This window comes from Alligator sinensis, unplaced genomic scaffold (assembly GCF_000455745.1).
Source record: "Alligator sinensis unplaced genomic scaffold, ASM45574v1 scaffold584_1, whole genome shotgun sequence".
NCBI lineage: Eukaryota > Metazoa > Chordata > Crocodylia > Alligatoridae > Alligator > Alligator sinensis.
In genome coordinates this window covers 48,986-62,270 of record NW_005842419.1, presented here as the reverse complement: position 1 = coordinate 62,270, position 13,285 = coordinate 48,986, and positions in this window count along the sequence as shown.

Genomic DNA, 13,285 nt, shown 5'->3' with positions numbered 1-13,285 from the left:
GTGCCTTCAGTACCCTCGGATGGAGCTCATCTGGGCCTGCCGACTTAAAGGCATCCAGTTCTTCCAAGTGATTCTGCACCATCTCAGGGTCTACGCATGGCAGTCTGGTGCCTTGCTGCTGCTTCTCTACAACCCCAGTGAGAGACTTGTCGTGCCCCTCGCTTAGGAACACCGAGGCAAAGAGCTCATTGAGGAGTTCAGCCTTGTCCCCCCTGTCTGTCACCAATTGCTTCTGCCCATTTAGTAGGGGTCCTATTCCTCCCTGGGCCTTCCTTTTACTCCCTATATATCTAAAAAACAATTTCTTGTTATCCTTTACTTGGGATGCCATCCTCAGCTCCATGGTAGCTTTGGCCCGTCTAACTGCCTCCCTACAAGCCCGAGCAGAGGAGGTATACTCCTCTTTGGTGATCTCTCCCTGTTTCCATTTTTTATGTGCTCCCCTTTTGGCCCGTAGGCTGCCCTGGATTTCTCTGGTCAGCCAAGGAAGCCTCCTGGCCCCTTTCCCTCTTTTTCCTCGAATCGGGATTGTCTCCCTTTGTGCCCGAAGGATCATTTCCTTAAGGCACAGCCACCCTTCCTGGGCTCCCATCTCTTCAAAACTCCTACTCTGCAGCGCGTCCTTGATTAGTCGCCTGAGTTCATTGAAATCAGCTTTCCTAAAGTCTAGCACTTTCACCCTACTAGTTACCTTACCCACTCGACGTCTTATGGTGAATTGTATTATTAGGTGATCACTGTCCCCCAGATGGCCACCGATCCGTAGGTCCCCTACCATGTCATCCCCCGTTGCCAATACCAGATCCAGTAAGGCATTCCCCCTTGTGGAATGCCTTTGTTTCTTCAGTCCCACCTATTTGTTCCTAGTCTCCTTGATCCTGCTTGTTGTTTTCTGGTCTTCCATGCCCGGGGTCCTGCATCCTGACTTCATCCTGGTTACTGCTCACCTGTTCCTGGTTCCAGACTGGTTTGCCAGGTCCTTGACCCCTTGTGCTCTAGACCTGGGTCCTCTGATATTTGGCTCCTGGCTAGCCAGATGATCACTTACATCAGAGGTGGGCAAAATACAGCTCATGGGCTGAATCCGGCCCACGGGACCCCTAAAAAATTTAGAAAATTAAATATTAATCTGCCCTTGGTTCCTGTCAAAAACAACAGGAACCAAGGGCAGTAGGACCAAGGGGAAGCCCAGCAGGCTCCCAACAGCAGGGCCCGCCTAGCCCCATCCCCCACAGCTGGAAGCCCCAGCAGGGGCTTCTCGCCTGGGACTATATGGCTGCCCTGGCAGTGCTGGAACCTCAAGTAAAAGCGGGGGAGGGCAGGGGAGGACCCCGGGCAGGGGAGGAGCCTGTGGAAAAGCTGAGCACGGGGGTGGGGGCGGGGAAGCGGCCTCTCACCTGCCCCATGGCCAGTTACCTGCACTGCAGTCACTCGCAGCCTGCATGGGGCTGCCTGTGCCTGCTCAGGACACCCCTGTGGGCTGTGAGCAGCTGCAGCACGGACCACCGGCCACGGCGTGGGTGAGGGGCCGCTTTTCCCTGTGCTCAACTTTTCCCCGGGCTCCTTCCCAGCATGTAGAAAAGCGGCCCCTCCCCTGCCCCATGGCTGGCACTCCCTGCTGCAGCTGCTTGGGCTGTGTGTGGTGACAGCAGCTGCGGCCCCCCCACCTACTTGCCGCGCCGGGCAGTGTTTGTCACCTCTGCCTGTGGGTTGCCCAGCGTGCAAGCTCCGGGCAGCCAGCAGCAGCCAACACTGCCTAGTGCGGCAAGCGGGAGGACCACAGCTGCTGCCGCTGACGGGGGAGCCCAGGCTGGCAGTGGGGCCAGGTTACAAGCTGGTGCTGAGTGTGGGGTCAGCACCTCACACTGTAGCTGCTTGCAGCCCGCATGGGGCTGCCTGTGACTGCTCCAGACAGCCCTGCGTGGGATGCAAGAACCTGCAGCTGGGAGCGCCAGCCATGGGGCGGGCAAGGAGCCAATTTTCCCCACGCTCAGCACCAGCTTTTTCCCTGTGCACCAGCTGTGCACTGCCCCCCGCCTGTACCGTGGGGCTGGGGGACACTGGGTGTGAGTGGGTGCAGGAGCCAGCGGGAGCACAGGGCCCGCATTGGTGTCCCAGGGCTGGTGGGGCCCAGAGCAGGGCGGCAGGGGCTCTATGGAGCCGGGCCAGCTCTCCCCTCTCCCTGCTGATGCAGCCCAGCCTGGCTCCACAGACCCCTGCCAGGTTTGAGCCCCACTGGGGCTGGCCCTGGAACACTGGTCCCAAGATGGTGACCAGGGGGTAGGGCACCTTTCAAGGGGCAGGGCTACCTATGAGGCCCTCGACAGCCTGCCAGAATTGGGTAAGCCACCCTCCTCCTGAAATAAGTGCCTGCCTCTGACCTACATCCTGGTCCCATACAGCTACATCTGCCTGCTCTTGACCCCCTGGCTAATGATGCTGGTTTGGATCCCTGCCCTTTGTTTCTGACTCCTCCTTAGCCCATTGTTGTACACAGGGTATCTGCCTATGTCCTGGTCCTCTGTTGACCTCTGCCTCCTGACCTGCCTGCTCTTAAGTCCCTGACTCCTGCCTCTAGTTTGGACTCTTGTTTTCCTGACTTTACCTGTTCCTGATTCCCTGGGCTGTGACCCTTCCAGTCCTGTCCCTGACATGAACTGCCTGTTGGCAGTCTCATAACCTAAGAGAATCCAAACCCATGTGCCTCCAAGGATGCAGCCTTGTGGTAATGAAGACAGAGGTACCTACGGGGTAGCATGACCCTAGGCTGTTTAGGACTTTGTTGTTAAAAACAACAACATGATTGGCACAGTATTACACTGTGCAAGACCACTGACATAAAAATCAAATGCAAATCCAATTAATCAAAATTTGCTGTCAAAATACTTAGATACCTGGGTCATCCTGATAGGGGGATGGTCTGATATTACTGTAGATAAGCTAATCAGAATGAAAAAAGATCCAGGCACTGGCAAGAAAAGTACTGTGTAAGCTTTTATGTGACTTCTCAACCCCCAACCACCTCTCTGAGAAGAAGGGACAAAGAGAAGATGGTGCATGCTACACCCGGGAAATGGTTAATGAACTCTCAGACCCCACTAAATAACTGCAGCAATGTCTTGGAGTATGATCTGTCAGTTGGAATTGTTCTGCTGATGTTCTGCCCTGCCCTTTTGTTTCATTAGTTTAGCAGGGCTGTTCTCTCACAAGCATGATGAAAACACAATCAGGCACGTGTGCTAGATTGTGTGTATCACTGCTGCTTTCCTGAGTAGAAGTACAGAATATGCATATCTGTGACCAGTACAAAATCAACCTAATTTGTCTCAGTGGAGTTTTTATACTTCTTTCTCCAAATGCAATGGGCCAAATTTACTGCTAACTTAACTGCACTGACTTTAGTAAGGAAGAGTGTTTAGGGTGCTCCAAGGAGGCATAAGTAGGAGTGATGTGATAGAACCGAGTAAGGGAAAATATAGGCTGACTGTCAAGATGAGTCTCCTAACAGTGAAATCTATAGACTGTGGAAGTTCCCCATGGGAAGTAGCAGAAACCAAGTTGCTTAAGTCATTTAAAACAGCACTAGAGAATAGGAGACTAGAGAACAACTCAGCTTTGGCCAAAAAAGACTAGATGACATAATACTACTTTTCCTTCTCTAATTTCTGTATCTTATATTGCTTTGTTCATGGATTCATTTCCATTTGACTGAGTTTTTTTCTTATCTTCAGTGTAATGTGCTGTTGCTTGTTTCTTCCGGACACATTTCAAATCCTGAGCCAAATTCTGTCCTTAATTACAATATCCATGCAACTTCAGTTCCTCCTCTCTGGGAGCATCTACACATGCAAATAATCTGGGAGTAGTTTACTCTAGAGTAAACTATTCTAGAGTAAACTGTTCTGGGTATGCGTTTACACATGCAGGGATGTGGGAGCAGATTTGCTGCTCCTAGCAGCAGACTGCTCCTGCAGCCCAGTACTAGGCCCCTGCAGAAGCCAGGGGGAGCTCGAGGCCAAGGGTCAGGAGATAGTTGTCTCCTGGCTAGGGCTGGGACATTGCTTCCTGCCCCTGGGAGCTGCCTGCTGTTAGGGTGGGCTCCACCACTGTAGCCCGGGAGGGGACAATGTCCCCCTGCCTTGACAGCAGGGAGCTCCAATCACAGTTGCAGGGCCAGCGCTGAGAGATTCTTCTCTTCCAGCACCAGCTCTCCAGTTGCAGGGCCGGCAACCACGTAACTGTGGAACTGGCCCTGGGAGAGAAGGATCTCCCAGTCCTGGCCCCATGATCATGAAGCGGGGGCTGGGAGCTCCCTGATGCTGGGGCAGGGGGACATTGTCCCCATCCAGGCTCCAGTGGCAGAGTCCATCCTGGCAGCAGGCAACTCCTGGGGGCAAGAAGCAATCTCCTGCCCCGCACTGCCTGGCTGACTGGGAGCGCATTTGCTCCCAGTCAGGCGTGTGCCCATGTGCTACTGCACAGTAAGTAATCTCCAGTCATTTTACTACTTGGATTTGCAGGTAGCAAATTTATTTGCGATTAGAGCCAATTGCTGCACAGTGTCTGCACATGTAGACAGTGATGCTTACTACACAGCAGTTAGCTCTAACCTCAAACAGTGTCTTGTATAGATGTGCCTTCTGTTCCATTGTTTGTGACCTTCTTTTTGGATCCTCAAACTTCTTTTACTGAATTGCTAAAATTTACAGTCTCTGGCTCCATATTTGTATAGCTGCCCAAAGTTAGTTGGTCTAAGTTCAGAATAATGACTGGGCTCATTCAGGGCTAAAGATCTGTGCACCAGAAGCAATAAGATACACTTGAAATTTGATTTGAGAAAAAAAAAGAGTCAGGAATGGAAATCGTTACTTTTCCCAAAGATCCTTCAGGCTGATTTGTACAGAGCTTCTGTTGGAATATTGTAATGGTAATTAGCACATTATGAACCTCTTGTTTCCCTGCTGATTTTTATTTCTGATAAAATACAGTGCGTGCATTGCGTTGTGTTTTGTGTGTACACAAAATCATGTCTGTATATTAAGTGCACACATACATTTAACACAGTGACTTCTGCAGTTTCTTGCTTATGGATCTAATATAAGTATTAATGATTAACATTCTCTCATCATATCAACATTAACAAGTAAATGCTTTGCAGCTAACAACCTCCTACCTCGCACATTTTTCAGATAATTACAGATTAGAACAGGCTAATTTTTATTTTTGTAAAGCTGTCAGAGATCTATGTTTGTTATTATTGTCTCCTAGGTTGCCAGTTGCATAAATACATATGTAAACCTCTTTGATCTTTTAGTATAACGACACAGATTTATCAAATGTTTGCCTTTTTCTGTCTCTTTGAAAAGCCTGATTTATTGAGTGCGGTCCTTACCTCCCTTCCTCTCTTGAAATATGAAGTGTTTGTGAATAGCCGAGGTAATATTTAATATCCTGCCAAGAAGCTTTGCACTTCCTAACAAATGAACTACAACCTAACCAAATGGTTCACATCTGTTTAGCCTCTTCTCTTTTTAACTAAACAAATTAGCATTAGAATACCTGGGAGACATACAAAATCGCTTTCTAGATGACAGAACACAGACAATTATTAGCAAGGGGAGTAACTGTACTGAAAGAATCAGGCATGGATCTAGCAGATGTTTTCACATCTCCTGTAGTGTCCGTGAATGACCTGCACCGCAGTGGACATGTTGCCACAACCTTTTGAAGTGGGCTGGGGAGTCTATTCAGAATGCCCCTTCTGAATGAAAATAAAGGCAGTGACCTCATTTGGTTAAATGTTTCATTTCAACCCCTTCCAGCAAAGAGATTTTTTTCCACTAAGTGGCTAAAATAAAGAACCAACCCCCAGTGGAGTGGACTGTTAAAATCAAAATCCTCTGAGTTACATTTCAGTGACAATAAAGGAACAGCGAGAATTTCAAATTTTTGATTAAATCTCCTAAAACCCAGCTGTGTGATCTGACTCACAGTAGGGTGGGATGGTCTGTCTTGTACTTGCGCTGCATTGCTACATGCAGTGAAACAGTGGGCACATCTACACAAGACGCTTACTGCACACAGTAGCCTAATAACACTGTGTAGTAGCGTGCTGGTCAAAAACTGTGCTAATATGCTACTGTGCTGTGTTATTAGGCTACTGTGCAATAAGCATCACAAAAAATTGTGCGCTGGCATTACTGAGCAGAAACTGTAGTTACTGTGCATTTAGTTAGTACTTCATAAAGCAAGTACTAAACTAAATGTGCAGTAACTACTGTGTATTAATGAACGCGTAGACGCATCCAGTTTATAGCTAAGAACTGAGGAAGCAGAGAGACCAACTGGATCATATATGCTTCTTTGGGGAGATGTAGGCACCAAAATGAATGTTGCTTCAGTCTTCTTGCAGAAAAAAAAAAGTAACTACTTGTGGGGCTTCACTTCCTCAACTATAGAGCATAATCAGGAGATGCTATTCCTGCCCTATTTAAGGGTAGGAATACTGCACATGGCCCAGTAGCTGGAACACGGGATGACCTGGAGTCTACTGCTGACTTTACTACTACCTTCTTATCTGAAATAGTTCAAATCACTTAACTTTACTGTGCTGTCATTTCCTGCTCTGTAAAATAGGGTATAACACTTACCTCTGTTCCAGGAAACTTGCAAGTGCAATGAATTTCCCTGCAAAGTGCTCTGAAATTCTACATTGAAATGCCTTATGGAATTGCATAATCATCTGCCCATTGGCAGCAAACTTAGTATCTATTTAAGCAGACTGAGGACCAATATCCTCCTCACTGATATTGAAGGGCAGTGTCTATCATGCAATCATTGTGATGGGACTCCTGGTGCTAGTTATATGGTTGGGATGCTAAATAAGAATGCATAGGATCCAGAGAGATGAACTCCTCTAAGCTGGGCTTTCTGATTGAATTCCTCTTTAAAGGATGAAATCTAGCTTTTATCAGAGCTAACACTTAATTTTGGTTTAGAAAAAGGAAAGTTTTTACAACCTTTAAGCCCAACTGAGATGTTTCCACTCGCATTTCATCTGAAGAAATCTGAAATGAAAAGTGATTAAAAAAATTATGTAATTCCCTTGGCAGTATGCACCTGCCAAGTTTGCAATGTCAAACTAGAGCAGTGATTCTCAGCTATGGTGCAGAGAGGGTGCTACTCAATATTAACATGCATAGGTCTGCAAACACCTACATGTGAGTCCACAAGGTATACCCACACAGACTTCAAGGGGAATCCATTCAAACAGGAAAGCATTCTGAACTGTTTTGGTCTTTATGAGTTCTTTGCAACAGAAAGATCGCTTGATCTCTATCGGGCCCTTGATCTACTAAGTAGTACAATCTGCCAGGATCTGCCAGGTTACTAGATTCAGAGCCTAGTTCTTGCTGTTTAGCTGAACACTTTCCCCACTTCAGAGGCAATCCTACTATCTCTCTTTGAAACAGTGGGAAAAACCGCCCAGTTAATTACCTTGTTTGCATCTCCATTTCAAGTTCCTCCTAGTTTTATTGGATAGTGTACTATCTCTGTCCAACAAAAAAATAGTCCTGAGTGGCCTATGCCAGTGGTTCCCAACCTTCTTAGACTACGGACTGGCAACTGCAGACCGGAAGTGGCCACAGACTGGCAAACTGTAGACCGGCAGCCAACCTTTTTTTTTATACTCAGTACAAAAGTCCGCAGTATGCCAGTCACTTCCGGACTTTCAGTTCGGAAGCCAACCCTCCTGTGGACTGGCAGCCAACCCTTCGTGGCCTGGTACCAGGCTGTGGCCCAGGGGTTTGGGAAACTCTGGCCTGTGCTAGTGGCACAAATCTTAATCTTTCTGGATTCTCAAAATACAAAGAAATTCCTCTGTCCGCAACCAATATTAAGCCAAACCGGCAGTCACATAAGTTCATATCCAAAGATTTCTTTGAGAACTATTTGCATTTTGGTCCTGAATACATGACAGTGAGCTCCTGTTCAACAGGCCACGAAGACATGGGGATGGAAGATATAGATACCTTGACACTGTTTCACCCTTCCTTTTTACCTACCTTCATCTGTCAGGTTGGAGGTTTGTTCAGATCTGTAGGGTAATGTACATTTTGGTTTTCTTTCCTTCTCTTGCTTGCTTTTAGATAAAGGACTCTCAGACAGGTTTTTTTTTTTTAAACATTAATAAAGAGCTTATTTTAGAGCTACACTAGGCACTGACATGCACAACATATACTGTATATTTAATGTAGATATGTATTCTATATTATATAATAATATAGAATATTATATAGTGTATATTTAATATAAAACTATAAAAGTTTAAGGTTAGTAAATGCCAGGATGAAGTTTGCCAGTGTAACCTGAATCAATTCCAGTGTGCATCTGCATTATGAAAGTATTGGCCAGCCTCTTGTGGGAAGCCTGGCGCTGCCAGGACCAGAAACAAACACTCTCAAGTCCCCCTCCAATGCTGAAGTATATGAGACCATCCCTTTCACTCTTGCAGTGCTGTCTCTCCTTCTGGATCATGGCATATGCGTGAGAGGTCATCCAGACCTTTGACATGTATGCCTAGGCTGGAGTTTGGAGGAGTACAGGCTTCTGTGCATTGAATGAGCCATGAGTCCTTCAGAAAAAAAATGCATACCATCATGTTATTAAAGACTGCTTCTTCAAGCCTTGGAGAGGGGAAAGAGCTATGTTCCTTCCTTTATTTTTTTTTTCTTCATCCATTGCATTTTTCTAAGTGGAAAAGGTGATCTGCTACTTTATCACCCTCCTATACAGAACACAAGTGCAGTACCTGGGACCATGCAGAAAGGTTGGCCTGCTGAGATCTTAGTGAGGCGGGAACATGTTCTCTCCAGATGCCATGTTTGGGAATATCAGTAATAAGCTTCAATGAACATCTGCAAAGTGCTGTCTTCCAGGAGCTTAGAACCTGGCTGAATCTGGGGGCGTTTCCCCAGAATGATGAAAAGCACCAGCCTGAACAGAGAACAGTGCCAAATCTCTCAGTCCTGCTCCAAAGCCTGGTTGTGCCAAGGCTCTTAAGAGGAGATGCAGGGAAAATGCATGAACATGGCTGAAAAATAGCTAGTCTTAACTTAACAATCCTGTTATGTGAAACAGCAGGACTATTTCTGCTGAAACATTCAAAATCCAACCTTCAGCCTGAGACAGAGAGAGATTGGAAAATCTTCAGCTCAAACAGCTAAAGTCTGGATGCTGAACACAGGGGCTTATGGAAAAAAAGTGTTAAGCCAACTTAACGATAGACATTGTCAGCTCTTTATTAGACTGGAACATTTCTAATGATGTCCCTCAAAATGGCGACTGGGCACCTTACTTTGATTTTGATCAGAGGAGACAGGTACAGGGGCAGGGTTTTTTTCTTTATTTCTACAATGCTTAGTAAAATGGGGACCTGTGCTGTGTTGGGGACTCCCAGAATTGTTGCAGTACAAATACATACTGGATCTAACATGGCTCAATGACTGTATCCTGCTATTAACAGTGATCCAAAGACCAGTTGACAAAGAAGCTTGTCAAACGTCGACCATCAAACTCCCAGAGGTCTCTGCTGCTTTCTGTTCTAAAGGACACTTGAAATCAGTCATAAGAAAAAGCCAGCAAATTGCCAGCTACACATGTTGTAGGAATCTCTCTTAGGTCTGTACAGAAGTCCCATTACTATAATACAATGATTCTCAATCGGGTGCCATGAGTTCCTTTCAAGGGTCCTGTGAGGTTCCACTCAATAGTAGCACTGTTAGGTGCACAAACACCTACAAATGAATCACAAGATAAACTCAGAGATTTTAAACAGGAATCCATAGTATAAGAAACATTTAGTCCTGTTGTAGACTATCTGAGTTCTTTGCAACAGAATTATTGCTCTATTATTTTTCTGTGGTCAAGAAATGAGTAAATGCTAAGAGCTGGCATTTTCCAAGGGATGCCTTGATTCTAAAAAAGGTTGACAATCACTATTATATATGCGCATCTCAATCTTTAATGCACAAATCCTCACAAATTACTGTAAGTACTATTGTTCCATTTTAGAGATGGAAGACTGAGACAAAGTAAGATAAAGTGACTTGCCTAGGAAGCCTGTGGCACTACTGGTAATTGAACTAAAATCTCCTGGTTTTAGGGTAATTCCTTAAGTATTAGACCATCCCTCCTCTCCTAAGAAAGAAGAGGCAGTAAGAAACCATGGCTGTGTTTGACAGGCTAAAGACGGAGCAGAAAGCAGTGCTACAGGCTTCCTTACTGCCTGCCAATGACCTGCAGCCTGGCTGTGAAGAAGGGACTGTGAGGACCAGGGGCACAGTACAACCTCTGTGGTCCATTCAGTCCTTATCTCCTCTGATGGAAGTGGTTCTTGTGATGGTGATGGGGTACCTGGACTGATAGCCTTAACCGGAGCTCACACAGGTCTCTGAATATAAACAACTTGGTGTTGGGAAATGGGCAATTAAAACATAGTTGGGGGACTGTCTGCAACAGCATTTCCTTGGTTATTACCATCAAGCGTCATGTGTATCAGTGTCCCCACACTGAAAAATGGTGGTGGGGTGCTTTAAACTAAAACTTGTTCGATGAGCTTTAGTTCAAAGTGCCCCGCCACTATTTTTCAAAGCAGGGACACCGATACATGTGATGATCTGGGCACTTTTAATTAGTGGCTCTTGGAGCTGCGCGAATTAAAGCATCTGCCATGTCCTCCCCGGAGCACATCTATACACCCAAGGAGGGTATAAAGGTAGACATATATTTTGTGTAAGCATTGAAATATGGTGGCCTGGCTGAGTGAGAACTCGGTTGGAGCTGGGTGAGCGAATGTGTTACTCTACTGGAGCAGATCACGTCTGATATTGATACAGGAAACAAGAATAAACTGTGTGGGGAAAAGCAGAAGGAAGCAGGGGACTTGTGTGTGAGGGGATTGAGTTTCCTTATTCATTCTTCAGTGCAGTGTAGCCCCCACCAGCTGCATCACTTTGCTGGGATGCCTGTCCTGCTCTGAGGCACCGTGGCTCGTTGTATGAAATCAGATGATACTACTGCTTTTCCATTTGTGTGAGAGCTCAGAACAATTTGAAAGCACTTAACTGAGATTCCCAAAAGGTCCTGCAAGACTGTTATGATGAGATGAAATGACCTGATAGAGGTCAGAGGAAGGAAATAGTGACAGACTCAGGAATAGAGCCCATCCCGACTCTTACTAGGCAAAACTCCGACAAGCTCTTGCTCACAAAAACTTATGCATCTTTAATGCAGCTAATCTATAAAATGCATCTCTACTTTGCTTCCTCCAAATACTGAAGGAGTCATAAAGAACAAAGAGAAGGATGATCGTCAAACTCAGGATTCTCCATTTAAAAGGAGAGTAGGCATTGGGCTGGAGCTGGTGCGTGAAGTTTGGCTTTTTGCATTAAAACTGCTATGAATTCAGGCTATTTTAAAATCACATTAGAGCAGCATCTTGAGGCCACAAACAAGTCAGCACCTCATTGTGCACAAGACAGAAGTGTTTAAAATCTGAACAAGACAAAAAATCCCTAATTTTACAGGAAGATGGTGTAACATGCTAATGATCACAAAGCCTGGAATTAAACCCAGAGCCCCTAAATCCCAAGCCAGAGCCTTCTCCACAAGACCGTCTTTCACCACATGCCTATACAGAGGGTAGAGGCTGTTTGGGCTAAAACTAGTTTTCATGTTCTGTTGAACCACTGGCCCTCTGCAAAGGGTGGAAAGACTCCCAGCAAAGAACTTTTTCAGCCAAAAACCACTGTAGCTCCTCTATGGTAATACCCAGCTAATGGCAAAAGAGGTGATCAGGGAAAAAGCAGGTGCTGGTGAGTTTTGCTTTGCTGGGTGAACTTAGGGCAAGTCACTTTCTTTTTCATGCCTCGGTTTGCCCATCTCTATATAGCGGAGAAAAAGATTATATATGACAGGTAGGCATTATTATTACTACTATTGCTAAGATAAGCATTATCAATACCTAGATAAGTACGTAGTTCAACAGGATCTTCAGTGTCCCTTTTCATATCCATGATGGCACCAAGATACTGTAATGAGCATCTTTAAATGTCTACTGGATTATCCAGCATGTAACTGAGAAAAATATCATCATATTTAGATTATAAAATACATTCAATGCCAAAGGATCCCAAGGCATTTAACAACAGGCAATAAATCACTTTAGCTACGTCTGAAATGTAGCCATTTCTGGAGTGCAGCACAACTCTACCTGTATCTTGTGACTGGTAAAGCATATTTTCATAAGACATCTCATCTTTAAAGGTAAGATTCACTGACTTTCAAAAAATATATTCTAGCTGAGCCACAAGAGATGATCCATATACAGGAACTGCTGTGTGGGATTCTCTGCACTGTGTTATGTGGGGGGGTCACAATAGATTAATATAACAGTCCCTTCTGGGCTTAAAATCTATGAATGCTACACACTAGTGCAGTGGGTTTCAACCTGTGGTCTGCAGACCTCTGGGGGTCCACAGACTATGTCTAAGGGGTCCACAAAACATGACTACGATGAATTAAAAGTATGTGAATACCCACACTTAAAATTCATAGGGGTCTGCATCTCCAGCCAAACATTTTAGGGGTCTGCAAATGAAAAAAGGTTGAAAACCACTGCACGGTTTGGATCAGGAGGTGAAGAAAATGTCGCTCTCCCATTGAGACTGCAAGGGGAGTTTCAGGAAGATGCAATTCTTGGGAACAGTGCCCTGAGTTTTGGATTATTGTCATCTGAGTAGCACAGTACTCTCAAGCCATGATGGGCTATTGGTCCTATGATGCCTTAATGAAAGACTATCACCTTCTGAATTAGCAACATAATGTATTTTTTGTTACCCCTATATGGCCACTTTGCAATTGAGTTCTGCCCAGCCCTGTCACCTGCTCCCAGAGATGACTGTAGCAGGGTGCGGGACCCGGGGCAAATCAACCTGTGTGGGGCTCAGATGCGGCAGTGGTTGTGGGGGTGGCAAGCGGCTGAACATGAAGCCAGCCTGATTCCACAGGGCCCCCCCAAAGCATGGGGCATGGGGCAGTCACCCTGATTCACACCCCCCAGGGACAGCCCTGCCTGCTCCCCACGGTCTCATGACCCAGCTAAGATGTGCACACATTTATTTCATTTTGCAAGAAGTGCACTCACCATAGATTCATAGATTCATAGATTCTAGGGTCGGAAGGGACCTCAATAGATCATTGAGTCCGACCCCCTGCATAGGCA